The sequence below is a fragment of the Anser cygnoides genome, chromosome 16 (assembly GCF_040182565.1).
Source record: "Anser cygnoides isolate HZ-2024a breed goose chromosome 16, Taihu_goose_T2T_genome, whole genome shotgun sequence".
NCBI lineage: Eukaryota > Metazoa > Chordata > Aves > Anseriformes > Anatidae > Anser > Anser cygnoides.
In genome coordinates this window covers 8,264,127-8,292,063 of record NC_089888.1, presented here as the reverse complement: position 1 = coordinate 8,292,063, position 27,937 = coordinate 8,264,127, and the positions used below count along the sequence as shown (strand labels likewise).

General features: G+C 42.2%; 1 long non-coding RNA gene across 2 annotated transcripts; it reads right to left on the bottom strand.

The window, feature by feature from the left end:
• Positions 1 to 12,254: 12,254 nt before the first annotated feature.
• On the bottom strand, positions 12,255 to 15,960 carry LOC106041613 (uncharacterized). Of its 2 annotated transcripts, none has more exons than XR_007166402.2 (4): positions 15,621 to 15,960; positions 14,375 to 14,582; positions 12,994 to 13,195; positions 12,255 to 12,478 (listed from the first exon to the last, which is right to left on the bottom strand). It is a non-coding gene; the product is annotated as an uncharacterized lncRNA (long non-coding RNA). The 2 variants fall into 2 exon arrangements; XR_001210559.3 differs by having other exon boundaries at positions 15,692 to 15,960.
• Between the last annotated feature and the right edge of the window lie 11,977 nt (positions 15,961 to 27,937).

Below are 27,937 nucleotides of genomic sequence, written 5' to 3'. Positions count from 1 at the left end.
GCCATTCCCTCCTTCCAGTGCATTTCCATTTGAATGGGGACCTTTCAAATTAATGACTTCTTACTGTCAGCCCTTTTGAAATTCATTCTGTCATGGACAAGAAAAGAAAAATAGAGAGGCCAAATGGCCCCGCTTTCAAAACAGAATCTGTGGTATGAAACACTTAACAGGGAGAGAGTCCCTAATGCCAAACTAAATTTACAAGTTGTTCCCTGATGATAGATTCCACAAACTGTCAAAATGTCACTGGAAGTTGCCAGGCACACAATTTTTGGACATTCACTTCTGTTCAAAGATATATTTTAGAAGACAAGATGGGCTTCCATTACATTTGCTTTTCTAGCTCAATCAATGCTGGTGATACATTAAGCAAAAGTGAAATAATTATCTTAGTCATAATACTTTGTTTTGTACAATAACATATTTGGTGATGCGGTTTTCAAAAATGATTTTGACAATATAAAAGAAAATTTTTATCAGGCAAAAACATCCTGCATGACTACTGTAATTGCTGTTACAAAACCATGGGGGTATGCTGTACAATGGCATTTCTGCAGGTAAGGAGATTGCTTTAAAAAGTCCCAGTCCTTGCATTCTTCATCCAGACAAACCTCATTCTTAGAGGTTTTAACAAGAGTAAATGAGAACCTGAGGAGTTTGCATAGTTTGAGTCCCCAAATAACTGCTGCCCTTATTCTGCACAGCGCGGCGATAGGCAGCAGTAGGTCGGTGTTTCCTCTGCTCGCTCAGCAGTGTGGTTGCACATGAAACTGCACAAGCAGGCAGTGGCCAGGACACCAGGAGACAGGGCACAGTGGTTCTGTTCCTGTCTTAGCTCTGAGGCACTGGAGAAATTGCATTACGGCTTGTGCTTATTTTCCCTCAGGAGTTTTGACTCTCGTGTCTGTGAGGGCAGAACATTTTCAGTAGCAAAAAAATGCACATGTTCACCACTGGAAATCTTGCCTTTAGGAAGGGAACCATCTGGAGAATACGCTGTAAAATAGACCCTGAATGAGCTCCCAGACTCAGCGGGACTTGGAGATAATTCTGTAGGTAGCAGAGTTGTTAATGTAATTATAGTCCCAAGTAATAGTGAAAACAGCTGACTGGCCATTTGCACAGGAATTTTCCATCTCCGCATGCACAATGGGCAACCTCATGCTCAGATGAAACACCCAGTATACAAACATTTAATGTGTTTATTTGTTGCATGCAGTGGTGAAAACAAGATCCTTGCCATTCATTTTGTTGGTTGTGAGCAGCATCCGCATCTGTACTCTGCTTGGTAAATACAGCAGCGTGCGAATGAATGTTTCATTACATGTCTGAAGTAGTGCCGTGCACTTTTAATTAAAAAACTTTATGAGTGGTTGAAGCCCTGTAGAAAAGAAGTCAATTGCCAAATATTTGACAGTGGTAGACAATGGATCTGGGTGGGTAATTGCGGGCTGCTTCTATAAATGGTGCTTTTGACCATCCACCAGGATTCTGCTTCCTGTGGCTCGGCACAGTTCCCCATCCCTAATGAAAATTTAAAGCAGTCCTTTAAGCTCGGAGCCAGACTCTGATATTCTTGTCCTCTGTGAGCAAAGCCATATTTCCCAAGGAGCCTCACTGCGTGACTCCACATCTCTTGGAAGGAAGGAATGACCTCCAGCGTGATGGGAATAGGGGGATTTCTGCCTTCCTGCCCCGCAGCTGCTGCAAAACAGCAGTGTATGTGGGCAGAGTCCCTTGAGCTCCCCAAAGGATGTCCTCCTGCCCCTCGCAGGCTGTCTGTGTGCGACACACCTGGTCAGGACCAGGGAACCCTCAAGTGACAGCATGTGTATATAAAAATGTTTCTAAAACATCTGGTAGCTTACCTGAAAACCTTTAACCTTGTAGCTAGACCCCCCACTACAAGTAGTGAATAGCCCCTCGGTAGTCCCTTTCTCTGGTACTAATTGCATTTTACTAATTAAATTTTACCTGTAAGTAGCCCTAAAATAAATGTGATCCTGCTTCAAAAACTTTTCCTGTGGGTTACTGTATTACTTGGAAAAGGTACAGCCCCGTAATCCTGTTGCCCTTTTAAATTAGTAAATAAATCTCCGGTATACTTTCATGGCTGCATGGCAAACCGTAACATCTCTCTTACTAAATTCCAATTATGACTTTATCTCGTTATGATTCAACAGCTGCTGAAATTATTAACACTTAAAAAATGAAAATACTGGAGAGTCCAGAGAGTCCAGGCAAGGTACCTCAAGGAGAGGTTTGGTTTTCCTGGTTTTCCTAGCATGTGAAAGTATCAATGGCAGCAGATAGATAATTCAAAGTTAAAACAATATGTAATTCTTATAATTCAAAAATGGACCCTCATATACAAGAAGCAAGACATGCATAATGTAGTTATTGTACCTAATTATTGTTCAGCTGTATGTCTTGCTTAGAGCAAAATTGCCGCAAAATGTAGACCAGCTTTCTAGTTAATAAGATTCTTTTCCTTCTTATTAAGTTTATGAAATGTTGCTCTAAAAATAATTCTGTAGAAATCAGAAGAATAAAATCAGGTTCTTCATTGGTGGCTTACTATGCATTAGTCATTCACTTTTACTGAACTTCTGAATCTCACGTATTTATCTAAAAATAAATATTATTTCTTGACATTTCCTGTTTGGATATAATTGTGCCTGGCGTTAGCTTGCTACTAGGAACCCTTCTAGGCAACAACAGACTTCAGTTGCATGCTTTTGGAGTTCGATCATGGCACATTTTTGCTTGTTTTTCCCATTGAAATTCAAGTCAAAATTCTGTCGGTTTCAATGAAACTGGTGTGGGGTCGCAGGTGTAGCTGGAGCAAGATCTCACACAGACTCTGAGGCTTTTTTGTATCTCTTGCTCTTTAAATATTGTAGCAGTCATAAGTTTTGCTGGTGTCTTTTAGCACAGTGTGGGCAGAATGGACGCTCAGATTATCATACTTCTTATTTGATGTGTATTTTGGCTTACATTTTAAGCATCTTGTGGTTTAATTAACACTCGTAATTCTGTTTGTCCTCATACAGTGAGGATTGGATCCACTGCTGTGGCTCCTAGAGGCTGCCACAATACAAATAATAAAGAGTATTTTTCCAGCATGAGCCAAAAAATCTGTCCTTTTTGCCATTTCTGTGTTTAATCTGGCAAAGAAAAGGATTTGGGGTGTGTGTGCACCGAACAACTAAGTTCTCTGGGTTGTTGGGAATTGAAGAACAATGTTGGCATTTGTTATTTCTCTCATAAAATAGTGAAAACAGAACTGTCGTGACAAATCTGTTGAAATAACTCACAAATGGATAGTTCCTCTGTAGGAAGAAATAGTTTAAGGCCACTCTACTCCCTTTATCTGCAGGCATTCTAGGACTACACAACATAATGATTTATTTTATTTTATTTTTTTACAAATATACGATAAATCTCCCCGCTTTTCAGTCTCTATATAATCCACACCATGCTGCCAAAATAACAATGTCTGATTGTGTTGCTAATCAAATCTTAGTTTAGCAGCTAGTACCTCGATAAGAAGATGTTAATGAGTTCTTGGCAGTTCCTCTTCTTCTGTCAGACAACTAGGTAAATCTACAATGTACTAATTTAATTGGAAAATGGGCACTCAAGCATCAGCACAGTGTGTGCTGGAGAGATACCATCTACTCTATTTCAGTAAGTGACTTAACTGGCCTCTTGTGGAAAGCATTTAGTGCCCAGGAGGTGTAAACCAGCAATAATTGCAGTGTGGGATTTGCAGAAGTGTTGTGCTGGGGATCTTCTGGAGCAACTTGTAGCGCAGAGTATATAAAGTTACTTAAAGAATTAGTTCAGTCAGATATTTTTATGGATATATTGATGTGTGTTTTGTACGGAATTCTTTTTACATTTATTTTGCAATCTCATTTTTCTTCATTTATGGCTTTACAGTCATACGTACCTTAGAAATTTGGGCTAGTTGTGTTAGCATTGTCTGATCTCTTGTTACACCAGTATAGCCATACCTAGGAGAGAAAAGAAAGAAATCAGATCAGTATAAACATTTCCTCAGCAGCTGTGTCCCCATTAAAGGTTGTGCTGGTATTTCTGTAATGATTTCATGAACTAACTTAGTTACAGCAGTATGAGCAGCATGTGCAGAGCATTATTGTTCCTAGAGCAGCCTTTTGAAGTACAGTGGGGGTGAGACCTTGAAGCTGATTGTCTCCAGTAAAGGAGATGTTTAGGTTCATTTTCTCTCTTCTTTGTCGTTCTGTTAGACTCATCTGCCAAAACAAGCACAAGAAGAGAGTTATAGACTGTTCGTGGCTCTCTGAACACTGAAGGCTGACGGACTGGCTGGGTCTAATGCTCTTCAAGGGTCTGGTATAAATCCCATTAGCCATGTTTATATGAAGACTAGCACTTTTAAGGCAGTATTAGGGTTATAATGTGTGTGCTATAACCCTTTATGGAGTGGAGCTGTACTAAGAGGCCAAAAGGAGCAAGTCATGTTTGCAGCTATGGGGCTTGATACGCTTCAGAATGGCTGGGTGAAGACTGCGTCTGGCCAGCAGGGCATTGATTTAATTAATAAATCATCAGTTTTCAGGCAGTGTCTGCTGTGGGATGCCACGACATCCCGAGACTTCCCATTAGTTTAACAAATAGAAATCCCCATCTCCTGCAAAATGTGCTGCTGCCCTGGGAACACAGAACGGGGTTTTGTCTGCTCCGCTGCCAGCTCGCTGAAGCTTTCACTGACAACTTGTTGAGCGGTTCGGCAGATAACACAGCCTCTCCTGGGAGCCCTGCGGAACATGATTGTTCTGCTTCCAGGGAGCAGCTAGGCTTATCTGAATGGAGATGCTGATATGCTGCCTAGGAGTTGGGTTTATAGATCTAATTGAAGTGCTGTAATTGTACAGCTGACACATGCTTCTTGTTGTGGGTTTCTGGTTTGGTAGAAGGAGGTTAGGAATATACTGATTTTACTTTTAATTACAGAAATAGCAGTTGGACTTTTCGTCTCTAGCTGAGAGTAACACTACTTAGTCAGTGACCTGCAGACACTTCCAATTATCTGTTCTCTGAAAGCCATCATATAATGATTTGTCAAAAACTTCCTTTACAAACTTCCGTATATGATGCTGTACTGTGGGCAGGAATCATTATTTGCTGCAGTCAGAGTATGGGGCCATTCTGAATATATGGATAGCTTTTCTAGTTCCTGGAAAACTCCTGTGTCTCCTGCTGTGAGCAGGAATTATTCCTTACGTGCTGATGTGATGCTTTAACTGTACATAGAGTTGCAGCCCTAATGTGTTATGAAGGGCTGGGACCTGTTCAGTCCGCTCTGTAACAGGAGAATTCCTTCCTTGTTCATCACATATCCACCCATATCCACCTGCTCTGTTGCCCCCAGTCTTGAGATGCATCCTCCTGTGCTGCAAGGTTTTAGCATCGCTTATACTATGGATGCTAATTCTTGCTTCTTTAGGCAAGAAAATCTTCCAAGAGAAATTCCGTGCTGTCCAGATAGTTCCAGCTCCTTGACGATATTCTGGAGGAAGGTCTGTTGTATTCCTTGTGAGTGCTCATATGGTAAATTTCTCACTGCTCTCCTATAGCCTAACTTACTAGTGTGCTGCTATGTGCGTAGATCACTGCATTTTTAATCCTTTCCTAAAACCACCTAAATCCTCTCCAGTAAGTAATGCCCATTTTGAGAGAGACTGATTACATCAGCCCCTGTTATCTGCACCACTCTCGAATACAGAAGTCTTTTTTTTTTTAATTATTCACATAATAAATCACAGAAATCAAGACTAAGTCTTGAGCCATAGTGCACTTTAAGTTTCCAGCAGAAGTACTTTATTTGTACCATTTTGAGTCCTTTTTTACTGTACTGTATGCCTAAAATTTGGCAGGTATAAATTAAACCTCTAGAATGACTACAGTTACTCCCTGCCATGACTCAGAACAGTCTGTCCAAAGTTTTCCATCAAACTGAAATTATAATCCATTATGACAAAGGTGGCAGGATGCCAAAGGGATAATATATTGAGTAAGAAGGAGAAATGAAGCACCGCACAGTGTTTGGAGCTGTGCTTCGCAAATTGGTGCCTAAGCATCTTGTGGCGTCTCTCCCATCCTGCTGTCTGAGGGGAGGAGTGAGCAATGCAGTCTCCACAGTCCTTAGCAGTATGTGATTCCAAATACCGAGTACTTTTTAAGAGCAGATGTGTTTGTCCCAAGCCAAACTTCACTGAATCTTGCATCCTCTCTTGAACATCTCTGGGTTTGGCACGGAATGAAGAGAAAGGTCATGCCCATCCCGGTCATTGGCTGTAATCACAAGAGCTGCTCTGAAAGGATGTGATTTGTGGCAGAAAGAGCAACAACTGTGCTGTACAACCTCTTGAGGACCAAATTCTGCAAAATGTAGTCTGTGCACTCAAGTCTAAATGAAATTGGTTAGAAAGCGCACTTGAAGGAATGAACGTTGGACCAGATTCTCCCAAAATTCAGTATGGCTGGGGTTAATCTGGACTAACTGGCCCATTATTTTTATTTTTTCTTATGCCTGTAACACTTTCTGATTAAGTAGAAGAATAATCACAACGTTATTTTCATTTCAATTGTTCTTAATCCAATACTTTCCTGACTAAACCTTTTGTAGCATGAAGGATTCATTCAGGAATGAATTTGGCTCACATATGACAGTTTGTGTCTGGTATGATAGTTGCTATCTAAAGAGAAAAATGTAAATTTACCTACTGAAGGAAAGGAAAGAAGGGAAATATTTATTGACAGCAGAGCTACTATAGAGACCAGGAACATTTTCAAATAGCAATAATAAAAATATCCATGTGCTAAATTATCTCTGCTTGGTTCTGTCGTTGTTAGTCTTGTTACCATCACTACCTGCTGCACTGGTTTGGAACAACAGCACCACCAGAACTTCTTTAGACATCCGTACTTACAAAAAGCTCTAGATTTGTGGAACTGGATGTTTTCATTTTACTTTGACAATGATGTTTCAGCCTGTAGAAAATAGCTTTTCTGTCTCTTCTCCAGACTCAAATTAAAAGAATAATTTATCACAGAAAAGTATAAAAATGAGCTAAAGCAAAATGAAAGTAACATTTATTTTTCTCTACATAAAAATATCTCAGGAGTTTCAAGCAAAACATGCAAATGAAGAAGGCTGATTTAGCTGCTACTACAGATTACACACATTCTGTGCAATCTTTGTTTATTTAGTGGTGCACAAGGTAAACTAAAATAAAACAAATATGGTTCAGATTTTCAAGTAGGTTTCCAGAATTTTTTCTGTGAATTCTGTTTTATCCTATTTATCAAGTGCGTTAACACTGCTAAGTCTAAAGCAAGGCAACTTCGATGTCCTGCACTGGATCTCTGTATTTATGCAGAATGCAAATCAGAGATACCCACCGTAGTGAATGGAGCACTTACACTTGTGCCCAGTGACTGAAAATATCTCATTCAGTATCTCAGATCAGAGAGATCAGAGAAAAATCCCAGAAACATCAGTATCCATCTCCAAGGCCTGCTGTTCGTGCCGTGCCCATTCATCTGGGACCTCCCTGATATCCCACAGCCTCTGTGTGCAGGAGCAGATGGCCACCAGAAGCGACAGGGCTGGGGCTGCTTTTTCTGTTGGTTGGGCACCATTCCTCCTCCTTTCTGCCATAACGAGGTAGTTGTGAGCTAGGATTTCAGCCCATCATAAAACCTCTCCCCCCCGAAAATAGGATTGCAAAAATGCAAATGCATCAGCACTGCCAAATCTCATGCTTCGATACCTGTGTGTGCACCCACTGAGATGTGCGTAGGTGCAACGAGTTGCCACTGAACCGACGGGGTGACTCAGGGGGTTCACTAAAACACATGCTGGAGTCAGTGGAAGATCAAAGCCCTTAATTGTAGGCACGTGGTGCGACTGTAAATGTACTTTCAGCAGGCACGTACAAATTGCCTTTTAGGTGAAGGATTTATCACAGGTATATGCGTCTCGCTCAGTCACCTGCACCACGAGGAAAGGCAATGGCAAATAGAAGAATGCCTGTGTCTATTCTTCTGTACACGCATAGGTTAAAAAAAAAAGGCTCTTTAGGTATTATTGCCCATCTATATCTACCCGTACCAGCTCAGGCTCATGTTCTTGAACATTTTGCATGTAGATTTAGTTTTGTGAGACTGTTGAAGATTTTGCTAGTAGGGCAATAAATATTGCTCTTTGTTATCCTCATATGACATGGCAAAAATTATTTAGCCTCCTATTCAGTCATCATCCATTGGTGTTGCTCAGTAAAACACATCATTTAACAAATCCTGTTTGACCATGTGGCTAAGTAATAGAGACAGAAGGGGTTTTATGTGCGATAGTCACATCTCACCTGAGATGAAAATACAGAGTGAGTATTTCTGGTGCCCCTGGTATAGGTACAACTTCAAAGGGTACAGATAAATGCCAGGGAGAGCTCCCAATTTCCAATATTTGTGCTGAACTGTTATCAAACGTCAGAAGCAAATTTCTTCATCCGCTTTCTTTCCTTTTTGCTTGAGAAGGCATGTAAAAAAATAAAAGGCCTCATGTAACTGTGCCATTAAAGGTCCTTTATGTATTGGAAAAGGATGTGTCCAGAAACGCTGCTGTGTTAAGCTGCTTGCTCTCCCAGTAATTTCTACGGCTATATGTAATCAGGGAGCTGTTAGCTTTTGAAATGATCTGGAAAGGACTAATAATGAATCTATAACTGGAATAATGAAAGCCTTCAAGTGTTCCCCAGGGAAGAGAATGTGCTTAACATTTTAATTCTATACCATGTGGTCCTGGAGGCAGTGGGGCATTTCCACATCGGGAATCGGGTGCGGGTGTTACCCACTGGAGTGGTTTGCATGTCTGATGTACTGATAAAAATAATCCTAAACATCTTTATGGGCACTTGTGAATTATTAAACAGGCTAAAACTATCATTTCAGATAAATTATTGATTTATTCTGAGTTCAAAAGCTGTGTTTAGCAATTGCATATTCTCACAAGTGATACATGCTATTCAGAGGGACACCGAAAATTGAGGATAGTCTATCTGGTTATCCATGTACATCTGCAAACGCTGTAAAATTGGTTAGCTGCAAGTCAAAACTTCACAGCAGTCAAAACACCAGTCAGAAGCCCACAGCCTCCTCCAGCACGCCCACAGCACTGCCTTGCTTGGCTGCGCCGCACACAGGAGGCAGGAGAGGCAGGGCAGGATGCTGCGAGGCTGAGCACAAGCGCTCCACATGAGCACTTCCTCAAAGCAGTGGAGCCAGCAGCCTGTTCTTCAGCTCTCTAGGGTGCCTGCCTGCTATGATTTGGCCCTCTTTTGAGTACTGGAATTTCTGACATTTCAGTGCTCCCAAATGCTGTTCAGAGATTTCGCTTAGAAAGTGTGCTGCACACCGAGTCATCGATAGTCACACTCGCTCTCCCTGGGTTTCTCTTGGAGCTTGCTCCGCCCTGTGCACCTCTCACCAAGCCTCTCTCTCTATCACTGATGAGGTCTGATGACTTTTATCAGATCATCAGGGTCTTTTTTGCATGTCACACTTGTTTTTCTTCTTCTGAAATGTATGTGTGCTATTTTACTTGCTTTGATCAATACATCAATATTAAATCAAGTGGGATGACATGCCATATTTTGGCCAGCATAACAACTAAGATTAGTTTGTCAACCCTTTTGAAAGAGACATTAGGGGAACATTACAACAGTAGAACAGCAAGTCAGTTTTCCCCTTACTGTTAGGCTAGTTACTTGTGTATAATTTTGGATGGAATGTAATTGGTAAATATGGTAGGAAATTACAGCACTTGCCTATCTGCATCTTTCAGTGCCTAAATACCCCCAAAATACCTACTGTATGCCACAAATTCACTTTTGAAATGGAATTTACACTTCTGCACATTCTGTTTAGGAACTTCCCCTCTTGTGTAGCTGGCAGACTGGAATTGAAAGCATTGGTTGCTTTGGTATTCATCCTACTAACGAAAAAGCACAGGAGATGCTTCAATGTTCAGATCTGTTACTTCATCAGTGCATGAGGTTATATTAATGTTGGAAAACCCAGACACAAAAAAAATAAACCTTGCTTTGGGAATATGCCACTATGTTTGATCTGTACTACAATAAGTAATTAGCATTTTTTTTTCCCAGTTCTTTTCAACCTTATTCTTTTTGTAGCTTTTAATCTATAGGAAAAGCTCAGCAATGAAAGGATAAACCAATTATTCAAGTTTATTAAATAAAATCAGTTAATTATGTTTTCTTATTATCCTCTTATATTTGTAAATTGAAGTCATTCAGTCTGCTAGTTTTAGCAAGCGAACTTGATGTTCCTCTGCTTTTGGGGAATACCATTGTGTCTGACATGGATGAAAATATTCTGTTTATGCTTTGCTGTACTATTTGGCTAGTTTATGGACCTGCAGTCCTCACAGGAGCGTAAAAGCTCCTTGTGATCTCCCTGAGAACTGCCACGTGGTTTCAAATGTTGGCATTAGCTGGGGGAAGTGTAAAATGCACGTGATGCCAGTCAGCTCCCCGCTGACTGTTTCTGCAGAAGCAGCCTGAGCTATTTGTTATTTCAGGGAGAACCAGCAATAAATTAACTGAAGAAACTTCTTTATTACAACTACAATAGGACACCGATAATAGCACCTACTCCCCCTGCCCCGTTTTTTGGAAGGCACTTGCAGGATTTGCTCAGCTTTGCTCTGCACACTGAGATAATCTGCTAGTCCAAAGCACACAAGGCGAGGAAATATCTTCCCCTGTGCCTGTTGTTCTGGTGATATTGCTTATCCGCTGCCCACACCTGGGCTTGGGCAGATGAATCAAGATGGATTTTGTCTCCTTTTCAGGGCGGATGCTGGGATTAATACCAGTGCCCAGCTCTGGGACAGAGGCTCACCAGAGCAATTCCTGCAGGAGGCACATGGACTAGCACGTACTGTGAGGCTCAGACTGCTTGCTGGAGCCTCAGATCCCAGAACTTGGTTTTATAGCTATTAAATCACCAGAAGCAAACAGATCCTTTTTAAAAGCACAGAAGTTTCTACTCCAGATCAGGCTAAGGTAACAAGCCCTGTCCTGCCTCCAGCAGGTGGACGTGCGGGGTTCCCAGTTGCCATCACTTGAGCATCTCTTCGGAGTCCTGGTGTTCAGCTGACTGTGGCCAGCCCTGTGTGCACTCTGGATTTCCCCTGCCCGGAGGGCAGAACAGTGGAAATGCACATTAGGTGTTATTTATCACTGCAAGAAAACAAGGACACACAGATAAAGCTGTGCCAGAATATGGTAGATGCTCGTGTTCTGTGAAACATGGCACAGTGCGTTTTGCTTTCCAGGCTGTCTGGTCTGTGTCCCCAAAACACACTGCTCTTCGTTACCTCCAGCTTCCCTCAGCATGGAGCGGATGTTCCTTTGTTTTTCCAGGGAAAGTTAATGCCAGGTACACCCTTCTGCTTCCTGAGGTTTCTTCCAAGTGTTTGCCTATTGCCTCCAGCACACAGGAAGATAAGCACCAAGATAGCATGGAAAGCACATTTTTCCTGCTGCCTCTTGCTGGGCCACATGCAGGGATCTGCTGTTGCAGCAGGGATAAATTCAGGAACGATAAATTCAGCTCCAAGCACTGACTTGCTCCAAGCACTGTAGGACAAGATCCTACATGAATCTGATATATTTAAGAAAAAATAAGGCTTAAAGGAGAGGAAAAAAACAGATGCATAAAATGTGAAATGAATCAGGAAGCTGATGAAGCAAGCATGTCAAGACGACATTAAGCCATAACTGATGGAGCAAATTAGTGCAGTTTTGGAAAGCATGCTTAAATAGCCTGGAAGAAATAGCCAAGCAGGATACAATTAATACAAGTAGAATTATTTTCTCAATTGTCCTTCAACTTCTGGTTATATGGACCAGAACCCCACAGCTCATTGCCTGTTCCTATTGCAATTTTGTAGCAATTGCTTTCTTCTCTGAGGTTTCCCTTTGATGTGTATGTAGTGTACGTGTATCTGACTGTGTAACTTGTAGCATGAGTTAAAAATTTACTTCAACAAGATTATTGCACATCACAATCTAAAGTAATGTACATATAAATCAAATTAATTCCTTTGAACCCAGTGAAAGGTCACTGTTATGCACTCGTTTTGCCCTGTGATAATGAATGGAATCAAAATATTTGAACATAACCATCGTTTCCTTTCAGTCTTCGTTTCTGTAATAAACCAGCTCCGCTCCTGGGCTCGCAGGGGTTACTGCAACGTGGCTCTCGCTCGGTGCCAAACGAGGCATCTGGATGCAGGTCCCAGGCTGCTCATCAGCTCCGCTAAACCCCTGTCGATAGCACTCCATGCACATCGGGTTTAATGCTCAGCTCTGCTTTCTATAAATGTCCCTTGTCTTTTGACCTGTGACAGAGGGAGCAAAGTTAAGTATAGGGTAATTCCTTCCCTCCATAAATAGGCATACATGGAAAAATTTGGATGCTTTATTATCTCGTTATAGCTTGTGCTTTCTCTGGTTTACACTTGTTTCTTGGCATGTTTTATAGCAGTGTCTGGAAAATCAATTTTTCTTCTCCAAGCTACAAAGCAGTACATGTGTTCTTAAACAAAATCCTGTCATTCTGACCAACATCTTTAGTTTTGCTTCCCTGGTGTTGTCATGAAACCTACTTCAGCCCCATACATTTGCTCTTTCATTTCAGTATTGCTTTTAGAGATCACACTTAGTTTAAGAATGCTGTCAAATAACAGATTATACGAAAGCTTTGCATGTATATTTAGTGTTTTTTCAAAAAGGGACTGTTATATTTTAATTACACTTTCTAAGTTGTAAAACTTCGCTGGTTTCTTTCTTCTAACCTTGTTTATTATATGTCTTCTTCCTTTAGAAAGTTACATGGGTTGGTGTTGAGACTTACAGTTTAAATGCCTCTCAAATGTGCATTTATGGCAGGAGAAATGCTAAAGATGCTATACGCCTGCTTTCGTGGGTTGCCAGCCCCGTTGCAGTCCTGTGTCCCCACAGCAGCTGTGGATTGCATTCTGTCTTTGAGATGATGCAGGGAAGTCCAGCGATTTCAGCAGTTGTCTCCATTAGTGGTGGATGTCAATGTGGGTTGCCTGGGGGAATAGGGGATTAGTTCTACATTGGTTATTATAGTCTCCTAATTGGCATGATCCTGCATTGCTTTGAAGTCCAAACTCCCACAGGTCTCATCAGAGCTGTGGAGTCAGAAAAAGAAGAAAAGCTCAGGGTCAGTGAGTCTGGCTGCATTTCACTCTAAGGTTATGTCTGTCTGCTTCACAGAAATTGATGGCTCTTGCTAGGCACCAAGGCAGCAGTGACTAATGCCCCTTCTATGAGGCTGCTGAAATACTCTTTCTGAAGCTTGCCTTCATCAATCTAGATAAAGAGACTTGCAAAGGCAGAGCCTGTGGTCTGATGTCCAGCAAGAAACGGAGCCCTGCTGTGTTCCCCAAGCAAAACCGATACACAGCTCAGCACCAAGCCAATAAAGGGCAAGCAGGTTTGTGTGAATACGAGGATGTGGACGGTAGCACCAAGCTTCATCCAGTGCTCATCATCACACTTTCTGCATTAAGGAAGTCTATTTAACCCAATCCTGGAAGGCAAAAACTTAGGAAGAGGCTGTCGACAAGCAGAAGAGGAAACCTGCAACGTGTTGTCGAAGAATGGGGGAGCTTTGCAAGGCAGAAGAGAGCAGGTTCTCCTTTTCTGCAGCAGGAGGTGGTATCTTGGGCTCTGTAATGTAGGACAGTTTGGTCCCCACTGCTGGGTGGATGCTGTCATTTTAGGGTCAATTAATCAGTCCTTGTGTAGGCAGAGCATATGCTTGACTATATCTGGTGGAAGAGATTTTAATTACTGTATCGAGAGGTGTTTTTTTTTTTTTTTAACATTGAAATTAACATCACCATTCTCATTTGAAATCAACTGATCTGCTGAATTAATTTCTTGTTTATGGTATTTTTCTTGTAAATGAAGCCTTGATCTTTTATGCTAATGAATTGACATACCACAAAGCCTCGAAGAAGTGGGATAATGAAAGATGCTGTCAGATGATGATGTTAATGGTTAGGGTTAAAGGGAGCTTCTGCCAGTACCCGCTAAGGTGCAGAGGATCTCTGCTTTTCTGATAATGCCAAAAATGCAACTGGGTATTTGAAAGGGCTACCCTGCACTGAGAGCGGTGCCCACCCGCCTGGGCATGGGGTGACACCAGAAGAGCTTGAGCTGAAAGCTCCCAATGCTCAGCGTGGCATGAGAAGCATACAGACCGTGCCGTGCTCGGGTCACTGGCGGTGCAGGAAAGGAAACTGCACGGCAGCAGCAGCGGGAGCACAGTCATCACCTCTTAGCATCTGTACACACAGAGATCTGCTCCAGGCTTGAGCCTTCCATCAGGGCGTGGATGGATAAACAGCGGAGATGTAGAAGTAAGAGATCAGAACTCCTCTTGTACCTCGTGACAGCATTGTTGTAACTCTTCAGCAGTGATGGGAAATGGGATTGGGAAAACAAAGGTAAATTACTTGAAATGTTTTACACCTTACATGTACATTGTTAAAGTACAACCCAAAGGGAAACAGGCCCTGAATATCTTGATTTGAAGAGGGAACAACAATTTGGAATGCAGCAGCGTTATTAGATGCGGAAAAAAAAAAAAAACTTTCTTCAAGTCTTTACAGGAGAACACTAGAAAAACTTGGCATAAAAAGTGGTCCTTATCAGGAAGTAAAGGGGCAAGATAACACCCGAATCCAAAATGTATTCAACTGATTTACAAAGCAGGGATTTGAAAATATATTTTTGCAATAGAAGTCTCTTAGATTTTTCTTTAAATCTTTAAGGTTTCCTCAAAAAAGGAATCCAAGAAGAACTCAAGATGTTGCTAGATGAACTCCCAGCAGTAGCAGTGTGCTACTTACTGCCTCAACAGTCCTCAGATTATTTGGGAGAGTACTTATATATGTTCTTGTTAAAAAGCACTTAAAGCTGTTTTGCTCTTCAGAAGAATATGTTGATTTCTCTTTATATCAGTGGCTTACTTCTGAATCTATTGGTAACACCTGTAGTGGTGACAGAGGTATTATTACTGAGCAGCTGAAAGCAGCACATTATGTATGGTGCAGGTGTTCTCTCCTCTTTTTTTTTTCTTCATATCTTTCTGCTGTTTTTCTTCCTCCATAGCTTGCAGTGACATTTTCTTCCCTACCGTGTGTTGTTATCACTTTTTTTTTTTTAACTCTACTGTTCTGATCAGTTTCACCAACACTTAGAATTCGGGTCAAACCCTCAAGCTTAGGGATGCCTGGGATGGGGCACATTGAGCCATCAACCTTCAGTGCCTGATATAAGAAGAGGCTGAATAAACCAGACTAAAATGTAAACCATTTGTTGACACAGAGGTGAGGCTGTGAGATTAAATTAGAAGGACACAAGCGATGCAGGTAAGGACTTTTAAAATTAAACTCTGAATTGCTGCTTTTTCTTGTGCTGTGAAAACCTCTAGTTTTGAATAACCTTGGTCCCAGAGGTACAAAGCTATACAAAGACTCTGCAGACTTGTAGCTTATACAAAAGGCTGACTTAACTCCCTTCCTGCTGGCAGAGATAGAATGCGTGCTATCAAACGGATGGAGCTGAGTGCAGGTGATGTGCCTGCGTGCGAATGCTAGCCTCCGCTCAAGAAAAGGCATGCTTTGTGAGGTCATAAGTGTTCCTCCAAGCCTCGGCTGTTTTGCTCACGTGTGTGCGTGCAGTGCAGGTAATACAGCATTCCTCTCCATCCTGGAGGGTCCTGCATCCTGGCTCTGGTGGACTTCATGTTACTGTTGACTTCATTGGAGTCAGAATCTCCTTCAACCCCACCGGTCCAGAAGCCAGACGTGGGGAGGATGGGGCCTGGACAAACTTCACTGCAGACAGCCGTTTCTGAAGATAAGAGAGCTTTTAACTCCCCTTGTCTGCACAGACCTTAGTTCTACAGATAAGTGTTGTCAATAGGGGTGGGTATTAGTACATAATACAATTTATCTCGGCTTGTCTCTTCTGTTTTTGCAAGAGCTCTTCATCTTGTTGCCCAGGCATTCAATGCTATTAGAGCAAAGCACACAAACCCAGAGTAGCTGATATTTTCTGTTGGAGCTTGTTTGAAATTATACTGATGCAAGGCTTTAGGTGATCTGAGGAGATTTATTTATAGCTCTTGTGATAGCAACAGCATACTTCTAGCAGGATTTAGGACTTTGGAACCCTGTAGAGCCTTGGTCTTGACTTTCAGAAACACCTGTAATTCAACTGTGGGGACCTGCAGAGGTGAAATCGGGTGAGCCTGTCTGGGTGAGTTGGTAGCAAAACTCCTGTTGCAGAATCATCTCTTTGTATAGCATAATGTTGGGTAGCCTGCTGGACTCTGTGAAAAGGTATCTTCTCGTTTTCTCTTTGCAAGAATCTTAAAGTGATTTTTTTTTCGTTATTTCTTTTCCTCCTTCCAGTTGCTTTAAAAGTGCATGTGCTGTGTTGTCTTGTCATGTCTCTGCCCCGTGTTTGTCCAGCGGTGGACAGGTACGCAAATCTGTGTTGTCCAGCGAGACTAAGGGCTGAGCAGCTGGCCTTACAGGCTTTGGACTACAAAGTGTGGCAGGGTGCAGAAGATACCTGTCACAGCACCTCTGGAGTCCAGCTATAGCTCTCCTGCCTCCAGTTTTCCTTTTCTTTACACTGACTTTTTTTGTTCTCTTTGCAGTTCAGGATTTGCAGTGGTGTAAGATACCGTCTTAAATACTATAGAAGTACACCTTTAGGCCAGAAGCTTTTAAAGCAAACAAGTAACAACAACAAAAACTAATAAGTCTGATCTTAAACATGGTACATCTGTCCACTGCACTGATGTATCTTATCACAAGAATAAGGTACAGAAGCTTGGGATCCTGTCTGGATTAAAGGACAAAAATGGCAAATGCTGTTTGTTTACATCCCAACTGTAAAACACCACAGCTTTTTCAGAGGTCATGCCTTTACTAGGACAAAATTACAATAGCAGAAAGCAGTAGCAGAGCTTGGAATAACCCATCTGCCTTGAACAATACCTGCTCAGGGCATATACGTGCTCATGTACCTGTGGGTTTGGAGAGTGAATTGACCCAGATGAGTGGCCTCTCATCTCAGTGCTCATCCTGGTGCACAGGAGCACTGCTGTAATATTTGATGAAATTTTAATAAATAGTCTATGGCAATCTGAGATGCCCAGCTTTGTATCAACCTTTCATATTTGGGTTCTGAGTCGTACAGGGGGTTCAGTACCACTTTCAGTAATTAAGCTGATGTTGTGAGGTTCTGTGCAAGCAGCAGGGTATCTTTCAAGGCGAGCTTCCTGTGCCAGTTTTATGGGATCAGACTGAACAATTCTTAGACCTGTCCTTCAAGAGATTCATGTCTAGCCAAATATTTAAGGAGTAATCAGGGCTTAACAAGCAGCCAGTCTATCCACCGTCTTAACAAAACACTTTCTTTTGACTAGTTTGCTGTTCAGAGCTGTAAAAATAGCCAGTGGAAATTGTCAGTAGGAAATGTCACCTGCTTTGTAATTAATCAGTCTGCTTTGACTTCAGGGTAGAAGTTTGCTTCCTTATTAAGACTGTAACTATTTTTCCAGCCTGTGTATTTAGAAATTTCCTTAATAAAAAAAAAAAAAATGCTTACAGGATGTTTTGTTGGTGTATGAGCCTGGGAATATGTCACAGTTTGCCACCTTCTGTTTTTGCCATTTGGAAAAGCTAATTTTGTTACTGGGTTTGCTTCTAGCAACTTGTAAGTAGCAGCTGCAGTGAGATACAGTGAAGGGGCCCCTTTTGAAGGACTTCTGTGTGTTTTGAGAAGGTGGATTTATTTTCTCTATTCAGTACTGCTTCTTTGCTTGGGGAAATTGTCCTATCCATTCCCAAACTCCACTCCTTTCTTTTTCATTTTTTTCCTGAGGGCATCTTCTGTGCTTTTAAATGAGTTTCTAAAAGCCCCTGATTGTTGCCTAGTTAAGGACAAAGAGCTATAATCACTCAGACTGATTTCCCTGATTTAATGAGCAGTGCAAATCACTGACAGCTTCAGATGCTGCCAGGTTCTGAAATACAACTAAACACTAAATCCTTCATCAGCTTGGAACAACTCTGAAACACCAAAACTATTAGTGTGACCTGATATATAGGAGATGACTGAGCAGATAATTAGGCTGGGCTGAGGCTGGACCCAGGGATCATATATGAGCAGTAAGTGGGGGTTGGGGGGATGAGTGGATGTTAGGGTTAAACATGTCTACTGTGCAAGGTATGAGAATCTGATACTTAGTTTTGCAGTGGGAGATAAAGGCATTTGTCTCCAGGACATGCATTTTCCTTCTAACCAAACCAGATCATGGGGATGGCAGGACAACTTGTATTATTAGTGGCAGCCCCACTAAGAGAGACAAAGTGTGGATGAAACCCATTTGGGGTGAGGGTTATGAAGAATCTTAAAACATTTGGAACTTTACTTGTGACTTTCCTGAATAAAACGATCCCAAAATAGGATCAGGCTGTCCACAAAATAAACAGAGACATAGAATTTGTCTAATGCTTTCATCCGTGACAACCAGAGGTTAGAATAGCTGAAATCTATGAATGAAATGTTGATCCCTTTTTCTGTTGGGTCTCAGTGGACTGAAGGCAGACTTTAAATGCCATAACTGGGAATTGGATTTAGCCTCATAAATCTAAAGAAATGCAGGTAGCAAGGCAGCTCTCAATCACCTTTGTTTAACAGTTAAGCTCTGGTCACTAGTAATTAAGCTTAAACAGCCAATATCTCTCTGCTGGGAGATGTATTCAAGCACTTCTAAATATTTGGTGCTTTCAAACTTGCACCCAAATGTTGTGGCTCATTTCTATTGATGTTATTCATTAATGTGAACTTGGATGCCAAAATAACAATCCCTGGAAAAGCTAATGCTTCTGCATAATTAAATAAATTAAAATGAAAATGTACATTTCATAATCACTGTAATTTTTCTTCTCTCAGCTGTATTTTGGGAGTGGATTTCTGTCCTATACTGGCATGTTGAGACACTGTCTGTCTTAAGATAGGGCAAAGAGGAGAAGAGGAATAGGTCTTAGTTGTAATTCTAGTAATTTTTTTAATCTATATTCAGTTGATAACGGAATAAAATAATTCTGAACTTTCTAGAAAACATTGCATGAGAGACTATGGCATCAGGACATCCTGTTACTGAGGATAACTTATTGGAATTCACACCTTTGTGATCTTATACTCCATTTCTTCTTGACTATTTTGTCCGAACGTGTCTGCTGTGGTTGCACAGAAAGGTTATGAGTGAAGTGATCCCTTCATAATTCTCGGTTTATGGATCGTTCCTCAACTCATGGAGTAATAGAAAATAGTCTTTATCAAGAGGCTGTACATGGAAACAAGACCTACTTCTATCACTGTTCATTTTAAAAATGCGTATCTATTTCAAAAGGAGATAGTTAGAAGTATGGGGAAACAGGATGACAGAAGAGCAACTAATTGTAGTGAGGCTTATTTTCTATGTTAGTGAGGCTATTAATTGGTGTATAAGTGTTATTGGTTTAGATTGTTTTTTGGATTGGACTCACCTTTCTGGCTTTCCAACACTGGTCCTTAGTTTTTGTCTTTGAATGCAAGTCTTTGTGAGCTTACAAAGAACTACATTTGTGTTAGGGTGAGACAATAGGGTGAGGCAGTGGGAGCTGATGAGCTAAGTAACTTTAAATATCTAGACAGAGAGACAGAACTACTGCTTAAACTTATTGCTTAAGCTGCAGTAGTGCTTGGAGACGTGTATCTGGGACAGATTTTCCTCCTGCACTAGGTGCTGTTTAGGCACAAATGAAGGCATGGACCTTGACCTAAAAAGTTCATAAAAATGATTTGTCTGCATATTATTCAGACTATATTTAGCATTTCCTGGGCATGCACAAACAACAACTCTGAGCTTGAGCTGTTTCCAGCCTAAGGCTTTGCAAGCAAACAGGCCTGGGTGAGTAAGACCTGTATATGTGAATTAGCAAAACTCACTGTAACTCGCAGAGTCTGTCAGCAAAGGGATTTTAAGGTCATTTTCAAATTGCTGCCCATATAACAGCCCATATAAAGCTGATTTGGAATTCCAGTGGGATTCTGCAGAACTCGGATTTTTATTTCCTTCCTGTCATGCCTGATGTGGGGGTGGTCCCTCTAAAACCCTAGTGATGGGCTGCCTAAGTTAACTTCTTTTATGACAATTAGTTCAAGCTGTATTGTTGGGTTATTATATCTTTAGTGAAAACAGGGACCCTGTCAGTCTTCCTGAATTTTTTTTCAAAGGCAGTAGGATTTGGACTATTTTGTTGTAACACTCCAGTATGATATACCAAGAGCTGTATCCCTGCTACTTCTCTTATTAAGAGAGGTAGGTGGGGGCAGACTGAAGTATGAAGGATATCATATTCAGTGTTATGTCATTGCATAGTTACAGAAATTTTAAATAATTGAAAACACTCTGAAGAGTGCTTCTTCAGCTTGGAAATAGAGCTGAATAAAAACAGATCTTACCAGCTAAACCCAATCCAATATTTCTTTATAGATCACTTATACATATCACTAAGAATGGAGTGGGAATGACCCTTCTGCTGGGGACAGTGGATCCATCTGCACAAGACCTTTATAACAATATGGTTCTTGTTTCTTCATGTACTAAGTGCAGGTGATGCATGCCAGCACCATGTCCTGCATTGCAACTTACTGAGTGCAGGGAGTATGCAAACCAGCACTGGAAATACTTGTGGAAACAGGAATTGTATAGTGCTTGAGCAGTTGCCCTCTATTAGCCTGGCCATTTTCCCAGTTAAAAGACATAGCCACAGCTGGAATGGAGTTAACAGAGAAATTGTGTTCATTCTTTTTTTAGGTCCCCACATCGTGTGGTTTTGACTTGGAAAGATATACATAATGTCACTTGACTAAATCATTCCATTTTCTTCCATATTTTGAGCTGCTGTATCAGGTTCCATCTGAAAGATGATCCTGGGAGAGGATAGTCTGTAAAGGATATCATAGATGTGATGAATTTGGAGCCAGTCAATCTCAGGTGTAAGTAATGTGGTTGGTCAGTTATAGCTTCTCACGTTTCCTGTGGCACCCAAAGTGGTGTTTGCCAAAAGCTGCCTGAAAGAACAAAGGTACCTTCTGAAGAGGAGGCAAAGCAGACAGCAGCAGTGAAGGCTCACACAGGAGGTAATGCATTTCACTGTGTAGCAGGGCAGCCTCTTCCCAAAGAGCAAGCTGTGCATCGCCTCACTAGGGCTGTTTTGCAGGACCTGAGGGACACAGCTGGATGCTCTGAATCTGGACTGCTGCTCTGCTGGTTGTGTGATCACTTGTGTGGTGGAGAACTGAGTGTGAAACGGAGCAGTGATGGCTTCCTGAACCATAGAGCCTTGGAAGGCAATGACTGAGAGAAACGATCTTCAGCCCACCTTAATCCCTCTGGGATCACTGCTCTCCATGCTGGAAAGGCATGCACAGGCTGTGTTGGTAGAGCAGGTTTCCTGGCACAGCTTGCCACCAGGTGCTTGTTAGCATCTTGTAGGAGCAGCAGGTGCCACAGCTCCCTGCCTCCTTCTGACAAGTGAGTTGCCCTAGCAAGGACCATTGTGGCCAGATCTGGAGAACTGTCTGTTGTAGCTCTTATATAAGCAGAAGGAATGAGTAAAGACTGAAAGGGCTGCTTTTGTAAAGGAAAGCTAGAACCTCCTTCTGGGGAGGGCTGAGGTGAAAATCAAAGAGTGGAGGGAGCCGGAGAAGAAACATCTCTGGGAAGAGTAGTGAGAAATGAAAGAGTGGGGAAGAAGGCAAAACAAAGGTCAGGAACAGTGCGAGTCCTGAAGGTGTACATTTGGCTGTTACTGAATGAACAGGAAGGTACTGAACAAATAGTAATTAAAATCCCAGCTGCTATGTAAATGCCACATTATAGCTGTGATCTTTTTGAAGACTTTCCTTTGATGTGAGTGGGAGTCTGTATACTACCCTTGGGAATGCTTAAGCCTAAATATATGCTCAGAAGCACAAGAGATCCTGTCCTCTTCTTGGCATGAGTCGATGTCCCTTTGACATGTACCAGCAGCACCCTGAGGTTTCTAAGAGGATGAGTACAGCTGGAATCACTGTTCCCAGTACAGTAACTTTCCTTTTTTCCTACAGATCAGGGTGTTTCACCAATGCCCTCCTGCTCAGGAGCTCTGATTTGTCTGGGTTCATAACCTGATCTGTGATCGAGCATCTTGCTTACTCCTGAAAATGTGGGCATGAAATCACATGGGGAAAATCATGCTCTCAAGTGGGCAGCAAATATTTCACACTCCTGCTGGAGACTAACTGAAGTATCCTCAGGTAGATGCGGTGGGTAGGGTGTTAAGTACATCTTCAGGTAGGCAGGGTGGGTAAGGTGTGGTGGGCAAGGGAAAAAAGCTATTGACAACTTATTTGCTGAGCGCATCCCTATGGTTCTGTTCCTATAGCAACCCTAATGTGGAATGTGTTGCTAGAAAAACATTAGTTACTATAGAAACAACTTTCCTGTAAGTGAAAGTTTACTTTGTAACACATGATACCTAATATTAGTTTTTTTTTTAAGTTAAACCACCCACGTGTGTGTTGAAATCAATAAACAGATCATTGTACTCAAGGCTGCAGAGCTGGAGATGTACAGAACTTTCATGGCTTCCCTAAGCCCATCTGCTTGGCTCTGACCAAGAGCAGATCGGCTTCTGAGTAGCAATTAAGACAACAGAAATGTTAGATTATGCACGGCACAAGGGACTCCTGAAATAGCAGTACGGAAAACGGTCTGTCTTGTGGTTTTCCAGATTTGAATTTTTATGTTATTAAAGAAAAAATGCAAATATGAACTTGAGTTACTAGGCTGTATCATTTAGACTTATCCTAATGACCATCAGGACTTTAAAATGAGGGGAAGGATTTGGACTCTTCTTGAGGTCACTTTCAAGAATTCCCTTTCTAAAAGTAAGGCTTACATCTGCTCCTTGGTGTTCTGCTCTACTGCATCAAGCACCAATGCTGCTTCTGACCTTAAAGCAGTGGGGGTAACAAGAAACGGCCGATGTGTGACTTGAAAAGAGTGAGAAGTACTTCAGCAGTACTGCTGGGCTCTTTGCCTCTGCTTTGGGATCTCTCCCCTATGCTTTTGCTACTAAAACCTGGTCTGTGCTTTCTGCTTTGTCAGCCCGTGAGCCTCAGCAGTGTGGCTCTGGCGGTGAAAATCTTGGCGGAGATGTAGCAGCCCTGGCAGCCCAATCCTTTGGGTAGCACCCAAGGGACCAGCCTGTCCCACAGTCGCTCCTGCTGGGGAAGCGGAGCTTCTTGAGGGGAAGCTGAGCTTCTTGAGGGTCTGCTGGCCAGCGATGGCCCCAGCCCCGGCGAGGTGGGGAGAAGGCCGTCGTTGTCATGGGAGCACGTTTTGAGTGATGAGCTGACTTCCTTTGCTAGGCAGTTTATTGTGTTATAAAGTGCCGACAGCAAAGCACAGTGGTGGAGTTTTAAATGTCACCAAGGTAACGATCATCAGTCACCTCATTACAATTTCACATATAGATCGCTCCTCTTGCAAATACCAGACTTTCTGGTTCAAAAATGATGCAGGATTCAAGACTGTTCCTGAGCTGGAGAATCAGAAGATTCTTCTGTTATTCTTCAGGCTTCACTGTGTACTAATGCTAAGGCTAATGCTGCTCTGAGTTACTGGCATGGATCTGCTGCTGGGGATTTAATGTAAAGGATTTCCTGCCTTTTGTGCTCTTAATTGCTAGCTGCTTTTGAGTGCTGCATTACATTTGCGGATAATGAAACTATACTAACGGGTTAGCAATAATAAAAGAACAATTTCCTATCATTTCTACACTTAGAGCCCTGTTAGTGAATCACTGCTTTACAAACCAGCCCCACACCTCCTCCTGTGAAATGAGTACTGCTAAATATTGTTGTCACTTTTATGGTCGAGTACACCAAGCTTGAGAAAAGATGAGGTGCCTGCCTGTACAGCAGCTGCAGGTATAGGAAGCTGTTAAAAGTGCTATATATGCCTTGTTTAGAGAGTCTGAGGCCTTTGAGAAGGGCTTGACACCTATTAAATGTGTAGGATTTAAGTAGGGTGTGGGAAAATCCATCTCATTTTATCTCTGTAAACTAGCTGAAATATGGAAAAGCTTTTTAATTCTGTTTAATGGTACTTTCAGTTCCTGATGAAGCCCTTTAAAAAACAATCTGGCTTCAGCAATTTCTCAAAACTTCTGTTTCAGGTTTGTCACCTTCTTTCTAGCCTGGAAGCTTTCCATTTGGGAAGGTGTCTAAGGACCATATGTTGCTTGTCCCTGGTGTAGGGACAGGTCTGTTTACAAGCGGAGCATGGAGCTGGGGAGGGAAGGGTGCAAAGGCTTCTTCAGGGGGCAGAGGAGACCAGAGCTGGAAGGCAAGGAGAAATGAATAAGCACACTGAGGAGATATTCAAGTAACTGCCTGTTTCTGGAATAAGTGCTCCTCCTGAAGGTTCGTACCTTTCCAGCACCCGCTGCTAGCTGTCTGTACACAGAGCCTTGAGTTATCTCATTCTTGAATGAATGAAAGAAATGACATTTCAAGTGGGGTTTCAGGATGGGTGTTTTTAGGTTGCTTTCCATCAGGTGACTTATACGTGTGTGCTTTAGGCCATTTTAGATTTTTGCCTTTAGAAACCAGTAAAGATTACAGTTTATGTAATTCCACCACCCGGATATTTTTAACTTAAATGCTGCAATTGCAAAACTCAGTGCAGCTTTGGGGTTTTTAGCTATTCTACAGTATGTGCCAGCTCTGCTTAATCGCTCTCTTATGCTCTCTGATCACCTGCGAAGTCCTTGATGGACGGAGGGTGGACCTGGCATGAGGCTGGCCTGAGGGGCACGAGGTGTGCGCCTCCTTGTCAGCCTGACAGAAGATTGGGCAGCCTTCCTCAAAGGGATTCAAAGTCAAAAGGATTAGATTGGCCTCCTGTTTTCTGAAGGAATCTGAAACTTGGAATAGAAATGCGAACACACAAGCTGTTGTTTCTGGACTCCTATAATAGCCTCGTTCTTAGTGCTGCAGGAGTTTTCCTTCAAGCACATTTGTGTGGTGCAACTGTGGCATCAAGTGATTGGCGGGATCCATCTGCCCATCCTCTGTGCGGGGCCCGGGGGACCGGATAAAAACAAGATCTGTTAATTTGGTGTAAGGAAAATATCATCTTCCTACTGGTTCTGGTGTATTCCCAGCCCAAGAGTTTCACTTAACTCTTTCTTTCCTGCCCTGGGAGGGAATGCAGAGGAGAAAAAGGCCTTGCTCTGCTTGCTTTACAGGAGCGGAGCCTGTTGGACTTCTCCCAACTCTTCAGTGCTTCCCTGGGAGGACATCTAGGGAGGTGCAGCTGTAATAGGGGAAGCTGCGAAGGTGCAAGGGGCAGCATCGCAGTTTGTGGTCTTGTTCCTGCTTTGGCAGCGTGGTGCCGTGCTATGAATTTAAGGTGAACCAAGCTGGACCAGTTGGCAACCTGCCACTTGGTTTGGCCAGTTTCTACATAGTCCCACATTCCTTCTGTGGCTTCACGTTGGGGTCACAGAGGCTCAAACCATCTACGTAGGCTGTGCCGTTTGCTCTTTGGTCAGACCCACAAACTGCTGCCTCCTTCTGTGCAGGAAAGATGTGTAGGAAACCCATGACTGATCTTTGGATTTTTATTGCCATCCTCGATGGCACAATCCTGAAGGAATGAAGGATTGTGTCTAACAGGCATATAAAGAAGGGATGATAACTAGTACTTCACTGAGACAGTTGCCGCCAGGATGAGCAGAGCTGTCAGCACAGACTTCCTACTTTGCTGCTTTTAACTCACAGATTTCTGGTTTGGCTTTCCAAATGTCCTTGCTATATGATGGCTTTTCTTCATCCAGAACTTGAAATATGTTTGTAATAGAAAATCTCTCTGGAAGTTACTCCTTTGTGAAACCTCCTGGAGGCAAGGGCTCACATAGGTTAAAAAAAATAAATCATCGTGGAGCTCACTTGATCTAACTTGGTGGAAGGCATTTCTGGAGGCAGTATTTCAAATCTTTTGTGTTCTGGTTCATTGAAAGTTTGACCAGTTCTAGAAATTTTATGGAAATTCTGGGGGTTAATTCCAGTATTGCCTCATTAATATCCTTAAAAAAGGGAAAGGAGTAAGAAGCCATGTTTTTCTGCAATGGTAACTTAAGGACAGACTGTCCTAATTTGGGTACCATAAATTATACCCATGAATAAGCATGTCCTGATTCTTCAGAGGTGCTGAACACTCACAATTGTATTGACTTCAGTGGAAACTGGAATGAGCCCAGTGCATGCTTTGGATGAATCACGTTACATAACAGAAAAATGATATTAATTTATGTTCAGTGCTGTGATGAAAGGTTCTTGAATTCTTTTTTTGCAGTTTGAAAGATGGAAAAGTCTGGAGACTTGTGCTGAGACTTTTAGTTATAAACCCTTGCACCTGCACAGGACTTCTCATGTGCTGCTCCAGGACACCTGCCCATGTTAGCTTTCACCTAGCCCAGTGCTGGGCCACTTTCAGAGCACGATGCTACCTTGTGCGGCATAATGCCAGCAAAGTGTTGCATGCCTCTGGCTCTCAGGAAGCTGGGGATGTTTGGCAGCTTGCTGCATCAGAGCCTGGAAACCTTCTTGGCACGAGAGGTGTCTGTGGCATTTGAACACACTTGGTGCTGCTGGAAAGGTGTGTGCAGGTGGCTAACAGCCTTACTTACTGCTTGCACCTGCAGAGCACAGATGTGAGCATGTGAACAGGAACAGAGGCTGGGAACATGATGTCTTCAGCCCTTTATCGTGTAAATCAGTAAATCAGGGGTGCTCTCTCCAGGCTGCTCTGGTGCAGTGGCTCCTGCCTAGTGTCCTGTGCCCGTCATTAGGAAGAGTGGGCAACGTGTGCGATAACCGTGCATTCCCTTGGTCCCCTCTGAGCTGTTTGCTTTTAGCAAGGGTGCAGGGAACATTGAGTGCAAACTAAAAATAGAAATAAAATGAAGGGAGGGAAAGCAATCAGAACACCTAAAATCCGGCACTATCTTTAATCATAAGTGGGGAAAAAAAATGTATCGAGTGTTGTTTGATCACAATCTAAACACAGCCTAAACAACCCTTTGAATTTGTAAGTGACACGCGATAGAGGTATTTTTAGCTCATGTTGCTCAGATCCTGAGGAGGATTTTTTGTATGTTTTAGCTTATCACATTTCTTGCATAATAAGCTCTAGTTTTCCACAGCAGTTTAATTTTCTGTGAGCCTATTCTGTATGCGAATGACTTATCTTTTGTGTTCTCCAGTGGCAGGATTTTCTGTACTCAGAGGTGGCTTTAAGGTTAAAAAAACAAAAAACTTTACTAGAGGGCAAGAATGTAATCTCTTCATTTACCCCGTTTGTCTTTCACCGGCATGTGTTTTTATCAGTTTTGCTTATGGTTTTCTCTTCTCTCAGGTTGAGTTCAAATGAAAGTGTGGCAAAGACATTTCTAGGGAGTGCCAAAAAGCCAAGCCAGTGTTCGCTGCACTTCGATGCGAGGCACCTGTCTCTCACCATCCTGGCAACAGAGCTGCATTCAGAGGACAGTGCATTTTCCTGATTTTGTCAAAGAAGGGCTTACTAGCACATGAACCAAGGCACTGTTACTATATTATCACTTGTTTGACTTAGGTTTTGT